The following is an 18,123-nucleotide window of genomic DNA, read 5'->3' on the forward strand; positions in this document are numbered from 1 at the left end:
GACTGAGTGGCTGAGCACACACGCTGCTCTGCTAAGTCACATGTTCCTCCTCTAGCAGCTTTATCTCCTGGATTTAGGAGGCCCTGAGATCCAGGAATACAGACATCTAAGTCCATCAAAGACAAAATTTGGGTTTCTATTCTGGTTCTCCTGGTGGTTTCTGTAGTTTTCAGGGAGTGAATAGAGTGGTGACATCTTTCTTCTACCATCTTGGAAAGCCTCAAGCTCAGTCTCAGGGGTGGATAGCCGTTGACCTGGCAGCTGAGGCAGGGAAAGTTATTCTTGGCGGAGGGCATGGTGTGTTCCCAGGCAAGAGGAATGGAAGCAGACAGCCTACAGCTTCTCGCGACTGGAAGCAAGCTCAAGGGAGAGGAGGCTGGACGGGGGCCAGGGAAGCAGGTCACGGAGGGCCATGAGGGTGCCAAGAAGTTTGTCACTGATCCTGGAGAAAAGGGGAAGCCTGAAGGAGAGCAACCACGTGACCAGATTGGCCACTTGGGGAGCAATATGGCAGGTGTGCTTAAGGGAGTCGGGGGCACACACGCCTGGGAGGAGAGAGACCCACCGCGGGTTATGGCAACAGTTTCCCCGTGAGAAACGGCAACAAGAGAGGGCACTTGAGCAGCGGCGGTCACCGCGCAGAGTCAACAGGACCCGCAACTAACGAGCAGGGCAGGAGGGCAGTGGAGGAGTCTAGTTTGAAGATGGCATGGCAACCCACTCCAGTATTTTTGCCTGGAGAATCTCCATGGACAGAGGTGTCTGGCGGGCTGCAGCCCATGGGGTCGCAAGGAGTCAGCCACGACTGAGCGACTAAGCACAGGTGGCAAGAGTGTCCACAGGGACGGGGAAATGCTGGAGGAGAAGCAGGTGTAGGGAAGCTATATTTGCATTTTTATTACATTCTTCCAAATCTGGGGTGACCAAACTGGTATTATATGGTTGCGGTCAATATCCACATAGCTATCTGAGTCTTGCTTTTTTCTATTAGAAGTAATTTCCAAGGGTCAACAGAATCCTCTAAGGTCCTTCTTTCATTTGACTACAGAATATCCTATCGTATTAATGTCCCATGTCCCACCTCCTCAGGACTCTCTTCCGGGCACTCTAAAGAGGACTGTAGGAACTCCATGGTGCTCTTGGCAGGGTCTGTGAGTGGCCTCCTGCTTCCTCTGAGGCTGAGGACCCCTGGAGAGGTGGGTCAGTGGCATCCGCTCCATCCGCTCTGCCACCTGAAATGAGAGTGATGAGGAAGCATGCTTGGCCAAACAGCCTGTGGCTCATCCACACCCCAAACTACCTCCCAATCTGATCCTCTGGTCGCCAAACAACAGTGACCCTACCAGATTTGGAAGGAGCAAGGCCCTCCCCCTCGCCTCACCTGGGCCCTCTCCCCTTCCCAAACAGCCATGCTGCTTTCTTCTGCCAACCATCCTCAGGAGTGGCCCCATTCAGATCTCCGGAGAGGGTCTCAAGGTGCCTGGGGTCAAAGTGTCATCAGGGTCACGCCTAAGAATGGTGGTACCCACACAGGGAAGCAGGTGGCCCTATGGCAGGGTTAGGGGAGGAGGAGTGGACCAACGGTTGTTATGACAACCAAGACTCCCAAGATGGAAGGAAGGGAAAAGGCGGCCCTGCTTAAGAGTTGCCATGGCAACCCAGATCCTTGAGACCAGCTCTGAAGACAAAAACCACACACTCCCCACTTACAAAGAAGGTACCTGGGAGTCCTCAGGATTCTTTGCATTTCAGAGAGCTGAATGGAATGAGTCAAGGTCTCCTGGTCCCACAGTTGACTTCAGAGACTTTTCAGAGACAGGAAGGCTTCCACTTTTCTTTGGGAAGACAGCCAGAGCTTGGCAACCCCTCAATTCACTCAAGAAGCATCTATTGAGACTACTGTATACCAGGGACACTGTGATAAACAAGACTCAGGCCTTGTTCTTAAATGAGGAAACTAGACATTTAAACATCAGTGCAAGACTGTTGTTGGTGGGCGTAAATGGTTCAGCCTTTTCTGGAGACAGTTTGGCAGCATCCATTAAAATTATAGGGCTTCCCTGGTGGCTCAGATGGGTAAAGAAGCTGCCTGCAATGCGGGAGATGCACGTTCAATTCCTGGGTCGGGAAGATGCCCTGGAGAAGGGAACAGCAACCCACTCCAGTATTCTTGCCTAGAGAATCCCATGGACGGAGGAGCCTGGCGGGCTACAGTCTATGCGGTCGCAAAGAGTCAGGCGTGACTTGAGCAACTGACAGTATTGAAATTACAAGAGCACATACGCTGTGATGCAGCAATCCCATTTCCAGGAGTGTGCCTACAGAAATATTTGCATCTGAATCTCCTCACTGCAGCACTATTTGTCACAGCAAATGGTGGGAAACACTTGGATGTCCCATGAGGGAGGCTAGCCATTGAGATTTGGGTGCATCTATATGTGCTGAGGACACATATGAGTATGTGTGGAAAGCAGAAGAAACTGTTAGCAGTGACCACCCCAGTGTAGTGGGATTGACCAATAAGATCAGAAACTGGAGGGTGGGGGACGGGGCTCTCGCTTTTCCTTCTGAACCACATTTGGCTGTTACAAGAATGCGCGTGTGCACGTTAACTCGCTTCAGCCATGTCCAGCTCTTTGTGACCCTATAGACTGTAGCCCACCAGGCTCCTCTGTCTGTGGGATTCTCCAAGCAAGAATACTGAAATGGGTTGTCATGCCCTCCTCCAGGGAATCTTTCCAACTCAGTGTTTGAACCCGTGTCTTTTACGTCTCCTGCATTAACAGGTGGGCTCTTTACCACTAGCGCCACCTGGGAAGCCCCATTACAAGAGTATAGATTTATAATTTAAGGAAACCACCAAATACTTGGGGAATATGTAGGATGGTTGGTGGGTGGTCCCATAGCTTCGTGGCAAGTAGATGAGGAAAAAATGGAAACAGTGGCAGATTTTATTTTCTTGGTCACCAAAATCACTGTGAACAGTGACTGCACCCAGGAAGTTAAAAGATGCTTACTCCTTGGAAGAAAAGCTATAACAAACCTAGACAGGATTTTAAAAAGCAGAGACATCGCTTTGCAACAAAGGTCCGCATAGTCAAAGCTATGGTTTTTCCAGTAGTATGACAGCTGGACCGTAAAGAAGGCTGAGCACCGAAGACTTGATGCTTTTGAACTATGGTGCTGGAGAAGACTCTTGAGAGTCCCTTGGACTACAAGACCAAACCAGTCAATCCTAAAGGAAACCAACCCTGAATATTCATTGATAGGACTAAAGCTGAATCTCCACTACTTTGGCCACCTGATGCAAAGAGCCGACTCACTGGAAAAGACCCTGATGCTGGGGAAGATTGCGGGCAAGAGAAGAAGAGGGCGGCAGAGGATGAGATGTTAGATGGCATCACCAACTCAACGGACATGAGTCTGAGCAAACTCTGGGAGTTGGTGATGGACAGGGAAGCCTAGTGTGCTGCAGTCCAAGGGGTTGCAAAGAGCTGGACACGACTGAACAACAAACAGTGGTTGGTGCTCTGATGAGATTTATGGAGGTGAAAAATGTGTGTATTGCTGGCTATAGGACAATGCAAAGAGCCACACTAGAGGGAGGTTAGAAGAAAAGACAGGCGGGTAGGAAGAAGTGAGGTCAAATTTCATCAGAGGAAGCCATTTTAAAGGGATGGCAAAAGCAAAGACTGGGAAGCGTGGAAGTCCAGGTGTGTTTGGGAACTTCAAGCAGACTCCATGCAGAGGTGGCAGAGATGGGTTGGGGCCACAGACCTCCCCAGGGACAGGGGAGAGCCATCTTAAGTGTGGAAGCCAGAGAGGGACGTGAGAAGAGCAGAATCTAGACAGATAGCCCAGAGGGCTCCTGTGTGGTGGGCAGACTCAAGGGGAGACATCCCTGGGGCAGAAAGTCACCTTGAGAGGCTGCTAGAATCCCTCCCATGGGGAGAAGTGATGGGGACCCCCCTGAGGGCAGATGGAGGGCAGGGAATTCCTAGTAGCATTTCACAAGTAGGCAGGGTAGGAATTGATGTGTTTATGAATCCACAGACTGACACTCTATCAGGGCCAGATGAGCCTCCTCCACTTCAGTTCAGTTCAGTTCAGTCTCTCAGTCATGTCCAACACTTTGCAACCCCATGGACTGTAGCACACCAGGCTTCCCTGTCCATCACCAACTCCCAGAGCCTACCCAAACTCATGTCCATTACATCAGTGATGCCATCCAACCATCTCATCCTCTGTCGTCCCCTTCTCCTCCTGCCTTCAATCTTTCCCAGCATCAGGGTCTTTCCCAATGAGTCAGTTCTTCCCATCAGGTGGCCAAAGTATTGGAGTTTCAGCTTCAGCATCAGTCCTTCCAATGAATATTCAGGATTGATTTCCTTTAGGATGGACTGGTTGAATCTCCTTGCAGTCCAAGGGACTCTCAAGAGTCTTCTCCAACACCACAGTTCAAAAGCATCAATTCTTCAGCACTCAGCTTTCATTATAGTCCAAGTCTCACATCCATACATGACTACTGGAAAAACCATAGCTTTGACTAGTTGGATCTTTGTGGGCAAAGTAATGTCTCTGCTTTTTAATATGCTGTCTAGGTTGGTCATAACTTTTCTTCCAAGGAGCAAGCGTCTTTTAATTTCATGGCTGCAGGCACCATCTGCAGTGATTTCGGAGTCCAAAAAAATAAAGTCTGACACTGTTTCCATTGTTTCCCCATCTATTTGCCATGAAGTGATGGGACCATATGCCATGATCTTAGTTTCTCTGAATGTGGGGAAATGGAGGCCCAGAGAGGAGAAATGAGGTAGTCCCTGCTTTTATGACTGAGTTTCTCCTGGGCAACTTGGAGGAAGCGGCTCAGTCCTTCGAGGACCTGGCCTATTTAACATCTGATTCAGACAATCCCCAACCGAGATGGAATGGACCAAGGGATGCCTGCTGCCCAAGAAGCCTCTGTGGGAAGAAGACAGGGAGAAAGACAACTGTGATGTCTAGATGGCAAGGTTCCCACCGAGATCCAGGCCTCCTAGAGGGGAAGTGTTCCGGGCATCAGACTTGGACATGGCTGGCTTGCAGGGAGCCTCGGCTGGGCGGGGGCACTGGGAAGGATGGCAGGTGGTGAGCATGCTGCCCCCAAGAGCTGGCAGGAAATGTCTCTGTCACCTGCCTCTCTGGTGCCCTGCTGCATGCCAGGGGACAGGCACTGTGGTGGCCCAGACAGAGCATGGGACTCTGGAGTCAGCCCCTGACATCTAGTGCCTTCCTGTCCTGCCCACTGGGTACGCTGGCCTTGAACTTGCCATGTAACAATCCCACGTAGGAAAACTGACAGAGGCTCAAGACTCTCTCTGAGAAATGCTGCAGGGAACGCAGCCCTCCTCCTGGACAGGAGAAGGGGAAAGCCCCCAAGGGATCCCTGTTGCCAAGCCGCCAGTGTGGCCCCATTTAGCAGATCAGCTAGAAGGAAGGGTGGTGATCATCGCCCTCCCTGAGCTGTGCACAAGCACAGAGCAGGCGGCGGCCTCTGCACACGATGTCCTCTCACTTAAAAAGAAGTAAACACCAGGGCAGGTGCAGCTATCCCATTTCACAGATGCAGGAGAAGAGCTCTGATTCAGGCCCCACCAGCGTCACGCCAACCTTTGGACAGCAGTCCCAGCAGCTGCTAGACTAGATTCAGATCTGTTACCACTGGTCCAAAGAGTTCTGCATGAGGAAACATTCTCCCCTTAAACAAGTCTGGGAAATGCTACAAATTCTTTCCTTCTTTAAGGGAATCACAGTGCCTCTTAAGTTATCAAAGGCTCTTAGAAGTCCCATAGTAATGCTGTTTAACACAGCATTTCCCTAACATATGGCTTCCCTGGTGACTCAGACAGTAAAGAATCTGCCTGCAATGCAGGAGACCTGGGTTCAATCCCTAGTTCGGGACGATCCCCTGGAGGAGGGAATGGAAACCCACTCCAGTGTTCTTGCCTGGAGAATCCCATGGACGGAGGAGCCTGGCGGGCTGCAGTCCATGGGTAACAAAAAGTCAGACACGGATGAACAACTAACACTTTCACTAACACACTTTCATGGCCTCTTTTACAGTCTGCAGAACCTGAGCTCCCTGAAACATTCTGACAAATGTGGATCTGACCAATAGCAGCAGAACTCTAAGGTGGGATTTCAGACCTTCAAACAAAAGACAAATCCTTGGGCAGAGTCTTCCCTCAGTCCCTCAAGTCACAGCAGAAGCCTCTGCTTCCTCTCGGGCCTTGGAACAGAGAGAGTGGATGAGGCTGAGGTCTGCGGGATCCCGAACTGCACCCTCGGCGGGCAAGGGGAGGACCAGATGCTGGCTGTGGCAGGACTTGTCTGCAGCTCTGGCACCAGGCATCCTTGGGTGGGCGGGCCAGGTCAGGCATCTGGAAGAGCCAAGGCACAGATGTTCCAGCCACTCTTGGATTCCAGCCTGGGCTCCTGCCTTCCCTAATTCCAATATTTGGCTGCCGCTCTCGCCTAATTCATATTCCAATGTCAACACTGCGTAATCTCCCCTAAACACTGACAGCCTTGGAGGTGGGCAAGGGGAAGGGGCAGCTGACAAGCAGGGACAGAGGGACCAAAGGGGAGGCGAGGAGGAGGTGAGCAGGAGGCAAGAACTCACACAGGACCCCACCCCACCCCCCAACCCAGCCAGGCCGGTAGCACCTGCGAGCTTTCCTGGAGAGACAAGACTGCGGCCCTAAAGGCACCCAGCACTCACCTGTGCTGATCAAGGAGGCCATGAGGTGTTGGGGCCAAGGGTCTCCCATGCCCAGAGAAGGGGGAACCAGAGCCCACTTAGATGTTGGGCTGGGCTGCCCAGGAGGGTGGGTCTTGTGTGATGGCCAGACAGAGAATGTGACTGCAGTCAGGAGGCTAGGGTCTAGTTCTAGCTCTGCCTCTTAACTGGCTGTGTAACCTTGGGCAGTCAGTCAACCTCTCTGGGCTTCATTTCACTTCTAGAATGAAGAAGTTGCCTGTCTCTGGGGGAAGGCAAGAGAGCATCAGGAGAAACAGCATGGGCCTGACTGCTGAGCTGGCTCTGTCCTGGCTCTTGACCTCACTGGACTCTGGTATCCTCATAGGTAAAATGGGAATAATGATGCTGGGATGAAATGAGAGAAGGCGTGCAAAGAGCGTGGATCTCTACGTGGGCTGTGGGGGCAGGGCAGGGTATGGGGCAGCTCAAACAAGGTATGCCTGCAGTCATCTTCTCCAGGCCCTCACTGAACTGAGCCTCATGTGAGCTCTATGAGGGAGAGACTATTGCTAACCCATTTTGCAGAGGTGGAAACCGAGGCCCCGTAACTGGCCCACAAATCACACCGCTGGAGGGCACTGGGTTCTGTCTGACGCCGAAGGCTTGGGGACTGTTCTGTTGTTCCACACTGTCTTTCTAAGCTTGTAGGGATGGTGAAGGCGTGGACCCGGGGCCGTGGAGGAGCCCCATCATCTGGCTGATGAGGAGTGAGGGGTGGGGGCACGGGGGTGCAGGTCCGGGGTGCCGGTGCAGAGCGGCAAGGCGGCCCTTGAGCTTGGTCTCCCTCCTGCCCTAGGAGCCCGTCTCCGCCCTCACCGACCTCTCGACCCCCAGCCCACCCTATTCACCCCAGTCATTGCTGCCCACCACCACCACCCTCCCTGGGCTGCCCTCTGCACCCCATTCCCAGCCAAAGGCTTCCCTAGTTCTGACCACAAACTTCCTGGAATTCAGGGACCTCCACCCAGATTTTCCCCAGGGCTGCATTCACTCAGACTTCCTGAGGAGGGCTACTCATCAGTATGCACAGGATTTGCATGCGATTTGCATACACTCATAAGGACCTGCAAGGCAGCTTTCCAGTGAAGTATTATCAAGGCTGCTTTCCGCTCCTTATCTCTCCATTTCTTCCTGCTGCTTTGAACCCACCCTCAGGCACTGCTCCCTGCTTTCCTACTTCTAGATGAGTAACTAAACAAGAGGAGGAATATTTTTTTTTAAATGACGATTGCCATTTACTGAGCACCTGTTATGTGACGGGAGCTGCCCCTCACAATTACTCCCAGAGAATCGCTATTTGAGGGGGTCTGAGGGAACCCAGGGAAGAGGAGCCCCCTTCCCAGCCCCTCCTCAGAGCCACCAGAGAGTGACTCAGGCAGAAGAATTTCAAAGGGCCTCTTTAATGTTGGTAAAGCTAATTCAGGGGGCTTCCCGGTGGCTCGGTGGTGAAGAATCTGCCTACCAGTGCAGGAGACGCAAGAGCCGCAGGTTCCGTCCCTGGGTCGGGAAGATCCCATGGCGTAGGAAATGGCAACCCACTCCAGGATTCTTGCCTGGAAATTTCCACGGGCAGAGGAGCCTGGCGGGCTACAGTCCGTGGGGCCGCAAAGAGCTGGACTCGACTGAGCACAGCTCACGCACGTGAACACACACACACACAGCTGATTCAGGACAAATATGCCTCAGGTCTTGTGGTTTCCTAATTCTGAGCAGAACGGCATGGAGAGGATGTATGCTCTCTGCAGGTGGGCAGATCCCCCAAAGAGAAGCGGGGAAGGGGCTGGGCTGCACACTGTCCCAAGTTCACCATTTACAAACCACCCCCTGGGGAAGACTGGGATGGGGAGCCAAGACTGTGCCTCGAGTGGATGCTCCCTCTTTGTGGAAGGACACAGCAGCAGCAAGTGAGCAGTGTTCCCCTTAGTTTATAGATGTGAAAACTGGGAAGTAATGTAACTTCCCCAAGGTCCATGAGTAAGGAAACTAGGGCACTGTCATTGAAGCCCAGCACTGCCTAACTCCAGAGCCTGTGGGCTTTCCATATCACCAGAGTCATCTCTTTGAGCAAAGCACACCAACCAGGGAAAGGGAGCAAAGAGAGAACACAGAGAAGAGAACAGAGAGAAAGCTGCAGGTGTCTGCACGTGGGTCAGCCCGCCACTGGGGAAATCCACCCCTTCAGCACCAGGGCTGGGAGGGCCTCTGGGCCATGGAGTCGTGGCAGGGGGGACAAATTCTCACACATGCCCGCAGGGGCGAGGCAACCTATACAGGAGTCGGTGGGCAGGGAGACAATAGGGAGTGGTGGGGACTGTGGTCCACCCCACTGCGGAAGGCCCGACTCCAGCCCAGCCCGCCTCGATCATGCAGCAACAAAGCCCAGGCCACCAGATCTTCTGACTTTTCAAGAAATGTTAAAATCAAATTATTACACGAAATCTCCCCTATCTGTTTAGGTTGGCTCAGCATTTGAGAGAACGAACAGATACTGTTGAGGCAAGCAAAACATCACTTCTTCTTGGCTGCAGCCCACTCACCAGTCTACAACCGCAAAAAAGGCCTGTCACCTCAGAAATGTGCTCGGTGAAGTGAGAGTTCCTGAGCTCCAGGGCTGGCCGCGTCCCTGTCCCTGCCACCTCTCAGGCCGGAGCAGGAGGCGCTCAGTCAGTCATGGGGAACATCCTTGGAGCCCATCCCAGAGCTAGCAAGCAGAGAACCGGGCCCCCTGATTCCTAGCTCACAGCCCCTTCCACAAACTCACAGCTACTCACTGCCTTTTTCCTTTTTCACTTTTTATTTTGTATTGGAGTATAGCCGATTAACAACGTTGGTAGTTTCAGGTGAATAGCGAGGGACTCAGCACTACATATACAGGTATCCATTCTCCCCCAAGCTCCCCTCCCACCCAGGCTGCCAATATTATAGGGCAGAGTTCCCTGCTATACAGCAGGTCCTTGCCGGTTATCCGTTTTAAAGACGCTACTTGCTGTCTTCTGATCCAGGAGCTGCATCTTAAATTACAGTCAGAATCTCTGCGGTCTCAGGTTAGAAATCAGCATTTTTAACAAGGCACCCCAGGGAATTCTCACGCACACGAATGTGTGGAAACCATAGCAGGGGGACTGGGAGCAAAGACGGAAATGTACAGGCATAGATGAGTCCAGTGCGGACCAGCCATGTGACCGGAAGTCACAGCCTCGCTAAGCCTCAGTCTCTCATCTTTAAAAGAGACAGAATGTTGATCGCTTCACACGTTTGCCTTGGGGAGACCCTAGTAAGGTCAGGTACACAAAAACGTTTTTGTCAGCACACAAGCAGTGGTTTTTCAACCTGCCGGTCCCAGTCAATAAATGGGTCACAGGATCAATTTAATGTGTTTTGGGACTTCCCTGGTGGTCCAGTGGCTAAGACTCTGCACTCCCAGGGTAGGGGGTCCAGATTTGATCCCTGGTCAGGTAACTAGATCCCACGTGCTGCAATGAAGATTGAAGATGCTACGTGCCACAACTATAGACCCAGCACAACCAAATATTAAAAAAAAAAATGTTTAGTGGGTCTTGACCCATTCTATTTTTAGTGAAATAGAATAAACAGTAGAAAGACTATTGTCTTACAGAACTTCATGGAACATAAAGACATATGTGGGAATATAAGCACCTGTGGGAATGTTGGGTCACAATTCATAATGTTTTTGTCCCATGAGTGGTCAAAGAAATTTTTTTGTTTAAAAAACACACCGCTCTATGGGAATTCCCTGGCAGTACAATGGTTGGGACTTGGCGACCTCCCTGCCAGCGACCTGAGGTTCGATCCCTGGTTGGAGAAGTAGAATCCCACAAGCCACACGATATGGCCACCAAAAAAAAAAGAAAGAGACATACACTGCTCCATGCATGGTCGTAAATCCTCATGACCTTGTATGACGAAATGGTTTCTTTGGACATGACAAAAAACACAAGCAACAAAAGAAAAAAAACAAACTGGGCTTCATCAAACTTAAAACTTTTGTGCTTCAGAGGGCATTATTAAGAAAGTGAAAAGACAACCCTCAGAATGGGAGAAAATAATTACAATCACATATCTAACAAAGGCCTGTTGTGCAGAATATATAAAAGAACTTTCCAACAGTAAAAATGATAATCCAACTTTAAAAGGGGGGAAAGTCTCCACAGACATTTTTCCAAAGAAGATACATACTCAAATAGCCAGCAAGGCTGTGAAAAGATGTTCACCATCATGAGGCTTCCCAGGTGGCACTAGTGATAAAGAACCTGCCTGCCAGTGCAGGAGACTAAGAGATGCAGGCTTTGATCCCTGGATTGAGAAGATTCCCCTGGAGGGGGGGCGTGGCAACCCCCTCCAGAATTCTTGCCTGGAGAATCCCGGGGACAAAGGAGCCTGGTGGGCTACAGCCCATGGGGTCACAAGGAGTCAGACACAACTGAAGCAACTTAGCACACACACATACATATGATTAGTCATCAGGAAAAGGCAAATCAAAACCACAGTGAGGTACCACTTCACACCCACTAGGATGGCTATCATCAAAAAGACAGACAGTGACAAGTGTTGACAAGGACACAGAGGAATTGGAAGCCTCATACATTGCTGGTGGGAATGTAAAATGGTGCAGCCACTTTGGAAAACAGTTGGGCATTTCCTCAAAAAGTTAAATGTAAAGTCACCATACGATCCAGAATTTTTACTCTTAGGTATGTATATACCCAAGAGAACAAGGCGTGAAATACTGATTCACACTACGGTATGGATGAACCCTGAAAACATCATGCCAAATGAAAGAACCCACGTATTGCATGATTGCATTTATGTGAAATGTCTAGAACGGGCAAAATCAGAGGCAGAAAACAGATTAATGTTGGTCTAGAGGCAAGGGGCCATGGGGAGTGAAGGTTAGTGGTGTTGGGGTTTCTTTGTGGGATGCTAAAAATGTTCTAGAACAAAATAAGGGTGATGGTTATACAACCTTATACGTATACTAAAAACCCACAAAACTGTACACTTTAAAAGAGTGAATTTTATATAAATTAGTTCTCAGAAAAAGCAACACTGTTCTAAAACATTATGGAATCTATTGATGCTAAAGAAGATGAGATGGGAAAGAAAATAAAGAGACCAGAAGGAGAGTGCTAAGCTTGTGAAGGCCTGGAGGGCTGCAGAGGGACATCGTGTCTCCACCACGCGCCCTCTGCACAGCCTGATCAACGGCACGCCGTCGGAATGCACGACCCAGTGAATGGAGCTCATACACTATGGACGGCATTGTGACCCGTAACAGTCTCATTGAGCGACAATTTGGCAATGTCTGTTAAAAACTAAAAATGCTCACACTTCTGACCTCAGACTTTGTGTTTTAGGACGATAGCCTTCAAAAACACTCCCAGAAGGGGTCACCATCAACACAAGTACATTCATTGCAGTGCTGTTTGGAACTGAGTACATTATGTTGAGTACATAATGACTAGCAATTGAGAGACAATTAAGTAATAATCATGATATACCACACGTGGAATACTGAGCACAGGTAGATATTTGAGAATTATTATTAAGTAGGGGCAGAGAGTATAAAGACAGCAGGGATCAGGGAGAAAGAATCATTTTTTCATAGCAGAATTCCAACTAATAAACAGGGTACTCTCAAAGTGTCTCTCCTACCCCCAAGATACTTATTAATTACAAAGGAAAAGATAGTTTATAGGAGAGAAATCCAGCAGTTGCCACCTAAACCAAGCGATCAATGTTAACATCATTTATAACGTGACACATGGATAATGTGTACCCCCTGGGAAAAATACATTACTGGGACTTCCCTGGCAGTCCAGTGGCTAAGACTTGGCCTTCCAATGCAGGGGGCTCAGGTTCAATCCTTGGTTGGGGAGCTAAGCTCCCACATGCTACACAGTCAAAAAAACAAAACATAAAACAGAAACAATATTGTAACAGTACAATGAAGGCTTTTTAAAAAAGGGTCCACATCAAAAATCTTAAAAAACAACAACAACAACAATTGGGGTATTCATGCCTATAATGCCTAAACTCCGGGAGTTGGGGATGGACAGGGAGGCCTGGCGTGCTGCAGTCCATGGGGTTGCAAAGAGTCGGACACGACTGAGCGACTGAACTGAACTGATGCCTACAATGCACAATCTCAATCTAATCATGACCAAAAGACAGCAGGTAAAACCAAACAGAGGAATATTCTATTAAATAAGTGACCTGTACTCTTCAAAAGTGTTGAGAGAGACAAAGAGGGACTGAAGCTCCATCCCTGACCAGAGACAGCTAAGTGGACCTGAGACTTAAATGCAGTGTCGATCGTAAATTGGATCCCAGAGCAGAAAAAAGTTATTCATGGAAAAGCCAGTGAAATCTGACTAAAGAATGTAAGTTAGTTAACAGTATTGAACCAATGTTCATTTCTTAGTTTTGGTAACTGCATTATGGTTATGCAAGATGTTAACATTAGGGAAAGTTAAGTGAAGGATATTAAGGGTACTCTGTACTATTTTTGCGACTTTTCTGTAAGTCTAAAATTATTTCAAACTGAAAAAAGTTTCAACAGAAAGAATATTGTAGTCTTATTTTTGTATAAAAGAATCATAATCTGGTGAGCATTTGCTGGTTGTCTTCTGTACTGGGTGGAACAGCGTTTCCCCCAAAATTCACAGCCATCTGGAACTTCAGAAGGTGACTTTGTTTGGAAATAGGTTATTTGCAGATGTAATTCATTGACATGAGGTCACACTGGATTAGGGTGGGCCCTAAATCCAAACAACCAGTGGTATCTCTATAAGAAGGCCCTGTGAAGACACACACACACACACTCACACGCACACGCATGCACACACGCATGCACACATACACGCACGCACGCACACACACGCATGCACACATGCACGCACGCACACACACGCATGCACGCACGCACGCACACACACATGCACACACTCACACATGCACACACTCACACACACACGGACACACACACACGTGCACACACACGCGTGCATACACGCACGCACACGCGAAAGCGCACACACATGCATGCACACACGCATGATGCACACACGCACGTGCACACATGCACACACATGTGCACACACGCGCATGCGCGCACGCACACACGCATGCACACACGTGCACACACTCACACACACATGCATGCACGCACGCACCCACAGGGACACACACACAGGAACACACACACACGCACACACACACTCACACACACACACAGGGAGAGCACAGGGTGAGCACAGAGGAGGCAGAGACTGCAGTGATGCAACTACAACCCAAGGAACACAAGCGCTTCTGGCCACCACCAGAAGCTAGAGAGAAGCACAAAGTAGATTCTCTCTCAGAAGCCCCTAAAGAAACCAACCATGCCAATACCTTGATTTTAGACTTCCAGACCCCCAAAACAAACAAACAAACAAAAAAAAACCCTGTTGTTTTAAGCCCTCAAGTTCATGGTAATTTGTTATAGCAGCTCCAGGAAACGAATACATCTTCGTAGCCAGCATTCCCCACCGCTCACCCTGGTCCCAAAGTCCCAACTGTCTCTTGAGGATCCGTGCGGTTCACTGAAGCTGACTTACTCCCCTCCTAAGCGTCCTAGGTTACTCAGCATATTCCATCTCTCCAGCCTCTAAGACTTGTGACCCCTGAGGCATTGAGGCTTGAGGACAATATTTGCTGCCAACTCCTGGGAAAGAAGCTTCTACACCTCCAGAAGAAACTGTCTCTCCTGTTAGACCTGAATGAGGAAACCATTGTGCTATATAACAAGGGGAACCAGTCTCCACATGAAAAGAGCAAAACAGGAAGCAGAATGGAGAAGCAAAGATTCTGATCCATCAGTAGGCTGCTGGATCAAGCCACACCTGAAACCAGTCATCTCTGGACTTTTGGCTTATATGAGCCACTAATTCCCCTCTTGGTTAAAACCAGTAAAGAGTCCTGACTAATTCAAGTAAGGCCGTGCATGGAAACAAAGCCATCATCATGCTTAGGACCCTCATTCTAGCTTAGCTCTGTTTCCCTCTCTGCCAGTTTCACTGTTAGATGAGTTCTGCTCTCCTAGTCCAAATTCAGCTCAGCAAGCTCTATGGAAAGAAAGCATCTCTATTTTTAACCATCAGGTATCTGCTGCAATGATGCTGTGTAACAAGCAACCCACAAAATCTCAGCTGCTTACAGAAACAATCCTTTTTCATATTCATGGCTTCCCTTGGTGGCTCAGATGGTAAATAATCTGCCTGCAGTGCAGGGGAGACCGAGGTTCAATCCGTGGGTCAGGAAGATCCTTGGGAGAAGGGCATGGCAACGCACCCCGGTATTCTTGCTCGGAGAATTCCATGGACAGAGGAGCCTGGTGGGCTTACAGTCCATGGACTCAGAAAGAGTCAGACAGGACTCAGCAACTAATACTTTCACTTTCGGGGGGCTAATTTCAGCTGCGTTAGGCTGCACTCACGTCTTCAGATTGCTTTCCATATTCTCCACCCTGGACTCCAGACGAAGGCCACGCGGGAAACACCCTTCTCACGGCGGAAGTCAGGAGCTGAAGAGGGGCAAGCAGGAATGTAAGACTGCTCTTTTCAGGACAAGCTAGGAACGGGCACAGTGACTTCTACCCACATTCCGCCCAGAACAAGTCAGGTGGTCAAGGCCACCACTGCCAGTGTGGGAAGAACACTCACCCCCAGCAAGCCATGGCAAGGACCGGAACGGAAGGAAGAGCATCACTAAATAACTTGATGGCGCACATCGTTCTCAATAGTGCTTCAAACGGGTTGGAGATAACTCACCCGCCGGGCTCAGGGTCAGCTGTTCTCCCCTGAAGCGACCACAGTGCCTGAGGGGTGAAAGTAGAGGAGGTGGTAAGGGTCCCTCCCAAATTTACAGGCCGGGGGGAACGCAGGGATGGGCTGCTTCCCAGTGGAACATCAAAATGCTGTTTCCACGTTAAGGATGAAAACCATCTCGACCAGGGCCGGGTGCCTCTCGAAGTACAGCACTGCAAGCGAATCGCCTGAGGGTCTTCTTAAAATGCAGGTGCTGAGTCAGCAGGCACAGGGTGGGACCCGAGAGTCCGCCTCGCTAGAAGGTCCCAGGTGATACGGATAAAGATCTGTAGCAATGATCAAGAATGAAATCAGGAGAGGCTCTCAACCTCCCGATGCCACCTTCTCGATTACAAAATGACAATCCCATCTGCCAGACTTTTTTTTGGCAAAGAAGATGGCGCCCCCGGGGAGTCAGGGAGTGAAATATTTGTGCTATTTCTTACCCCCTGACTGCCCTTCCATCCCTCCGCCAGTCCCCAGAAAAGGGCTCAAAATCAGGCCAACTGGGAGAGATGAAGCAAGTATCACAATGCGAGTGCGGCTTTCCATTAACTGCCTGAAACTGCTCCCTGCAATAATGTTGGCGTAATCCATAAGATTCAATTATGGTTATCAGGCAATTAGGCACACTGCAGCTAGGTTCTCGCATAATTAATGCTCAGCCCCCATCTAGCAGCTTCTGAAAGTGGCACAGGTAACATGACTCACCCACCCTCAGCTCTGGGAGAGAAACAGGGGACCCAGAAATGAAGCCTGCCCTCCCCCTCGGGTTCCAGAACATTCCTAGGAGATAAGCCCTGGATGTGTTGTGAGGGGACAGGGTGCAGCTCAAAGAGCTTGGGCCAATGACCCCCAGGGAGCCCTCGCGCCTGCCATGATGCTTGAGCTGTGGAGTACGAACCCCGGGGCAGAGTTCAGTTCCTGCCTCTGCTGTTGATCAGCCATGCCATCTCAGGCACTCCCTTTAAGTTTTTAAAATCTCGAGTTCCTTGTCTGTTGAAGAAGGTGAAAACTGGATCAGAGAGTTTGCGTGTTGCTTCAGTAGTTCCTGCAGGACTGTTTTTGAGATCTCCCTGGTCTGGGCCTCAAGGTCCTCATCTGTAAAATGGGGATAATAAGTCCTACCTTGCATATGCTTGGGTTTCCCTGGAGGCTCAGATGGTAAAGAATCCTCCTGCAAGGTGGGAGACCTGAGTTCAGTCCTTGGATTGGGAAGATCCCCTGGAGGAGGGCATGGCAACCCACTCCAGTATTCCTGCCTAGAGAATCCCCATGGACAGAGGAGCCTGGTGGGCTACAGTCCACAGGGTCAGATACCACTAAGCGACTCTCACTTTCTTTTTCCTATGCTTGAAGGGTCATCATGTAAACCAAATGAAATGACACACCTGCATGAGGAATTTGGAGCATTTCCTGGGACCTACCATTGTGTCCAAGCTGCTGCGTGCCTGGTTCTGCTCCACCCTCCGGAGCATCACTGTGTACAAGTTTCCTGGTTCCTGCTACCCCCCAGCAGAGCTCTGGGGGATCAACCGCACTCAAGCGGTGTAAATCTAATGATTAGGGTGGGTAGAGTAAAGGGAAATCACTTCTGAAGCCACAATCTGTGGCATTCAAATGAGGCTCAAGTGACACAAAAGAGAAAAAAGTAGCCAAAGAAGGCTGTGGCAATAGTGCAGGAGAGAAGTGAGGAGGAGCGTGAGATCCCCCAGTCGGGAAACTCAGGGAGTGGGGGGAGGGGGGACCACAGAGAACCCGGGAGAAGAAGTTGGCTGCAAAGACAGTGGCTGGACCTTTGTGAGAAAGACGGGGGCTTCTCTACCAGCCTGAGAGTCCCAGGTGCCAAAACACACACTCACAAGAACATGTGCACGCACATGCAGACAGACACACAGAAAGGCACAGAGATGCAGGCACAGGCACGCAGGCACACGCGCACCCATAGACCAGCCCAAGCAGACACAGACGCGGCACGAGCAGAGGCACCCACAAGCCAGCACACACAGAAATGCACACACGTGTGCACAGGAATGCATGTGTGCACACACATGCAAATTAAACACACACTCCGTGATACCTTAACATCCACCCGCTTCTCAAGTTGAAGCTCACGGTTCTCCCATGAGCCTTTCCCGCTGAGCATGTAATTCTACAACTGCCCACAAGAGGGTGCTCAGGAACTAGAAATCAGGTGTCCCAGCAGGTTAACAGAACAGGCAGCTCGGAGATCAGGACTCACCCTGCATATCATAACCGAGAAAGCTGAGCCCAGAGAGGGAGGGGACTCGTCTGAACGCACAGGTAGTGAGCCCTGCCCTGTCTCCCTACCGGAATTATGCTCCAGGACGGGGGACGGGGGATGGAGGGCTTGTCATTGCCACAGTCCCGGAGAGAGAGGAAGGTTTGAGGGAAAATTAGGGTACTTGAAGGTAAGTTCTTCTGAGGTTTTTGTTAGCCCCG

The 18,123-nt window shown here is 50.1% G+C and overlaps 1 long non-coding RNA gene across 1 annotated transcript; it reads right to left on the bottom strand.

Moving 5' to 3' along the window:
• Positions 1–886: 886 nt before the first annotated feature.
• LOC129628402 (uncharacterized) lies at positions 887–15,936 on the bottom strand. The gene is made up of 3 exons (XR_008702812.1): positions 15,517–15,936; positions 15,291–15,377; positions 887–1,232 (listed from the first exon to the last, which is right to left on the bottom strand). It is a non-coding gene; the product is annotated as an uncharacterized LOC129628402 (long non-coding RNA).
• Positions 15,937–18,123: the final 2,187 nt, after the last annotated feature.

The sequence above is a fragment of the Bubalus kerabau genome, chromosome 15, assembly GCF_029407905.1.
Source record: "Bubalus kerabau isolate K-KA32 ecotype Philippines breed swamp buffalo chromosome 15, PCC_UOA_SB_1v2, whole genome shotgun sequence".
In the NCBI taxonomy this organism is placed as follows: domain Eukaryota; kingdom Metazoa; phylum Chordata; class Mammalia; order Artiodactyla; family Bovidae; genus Bubalus; species Bubalus kerabau.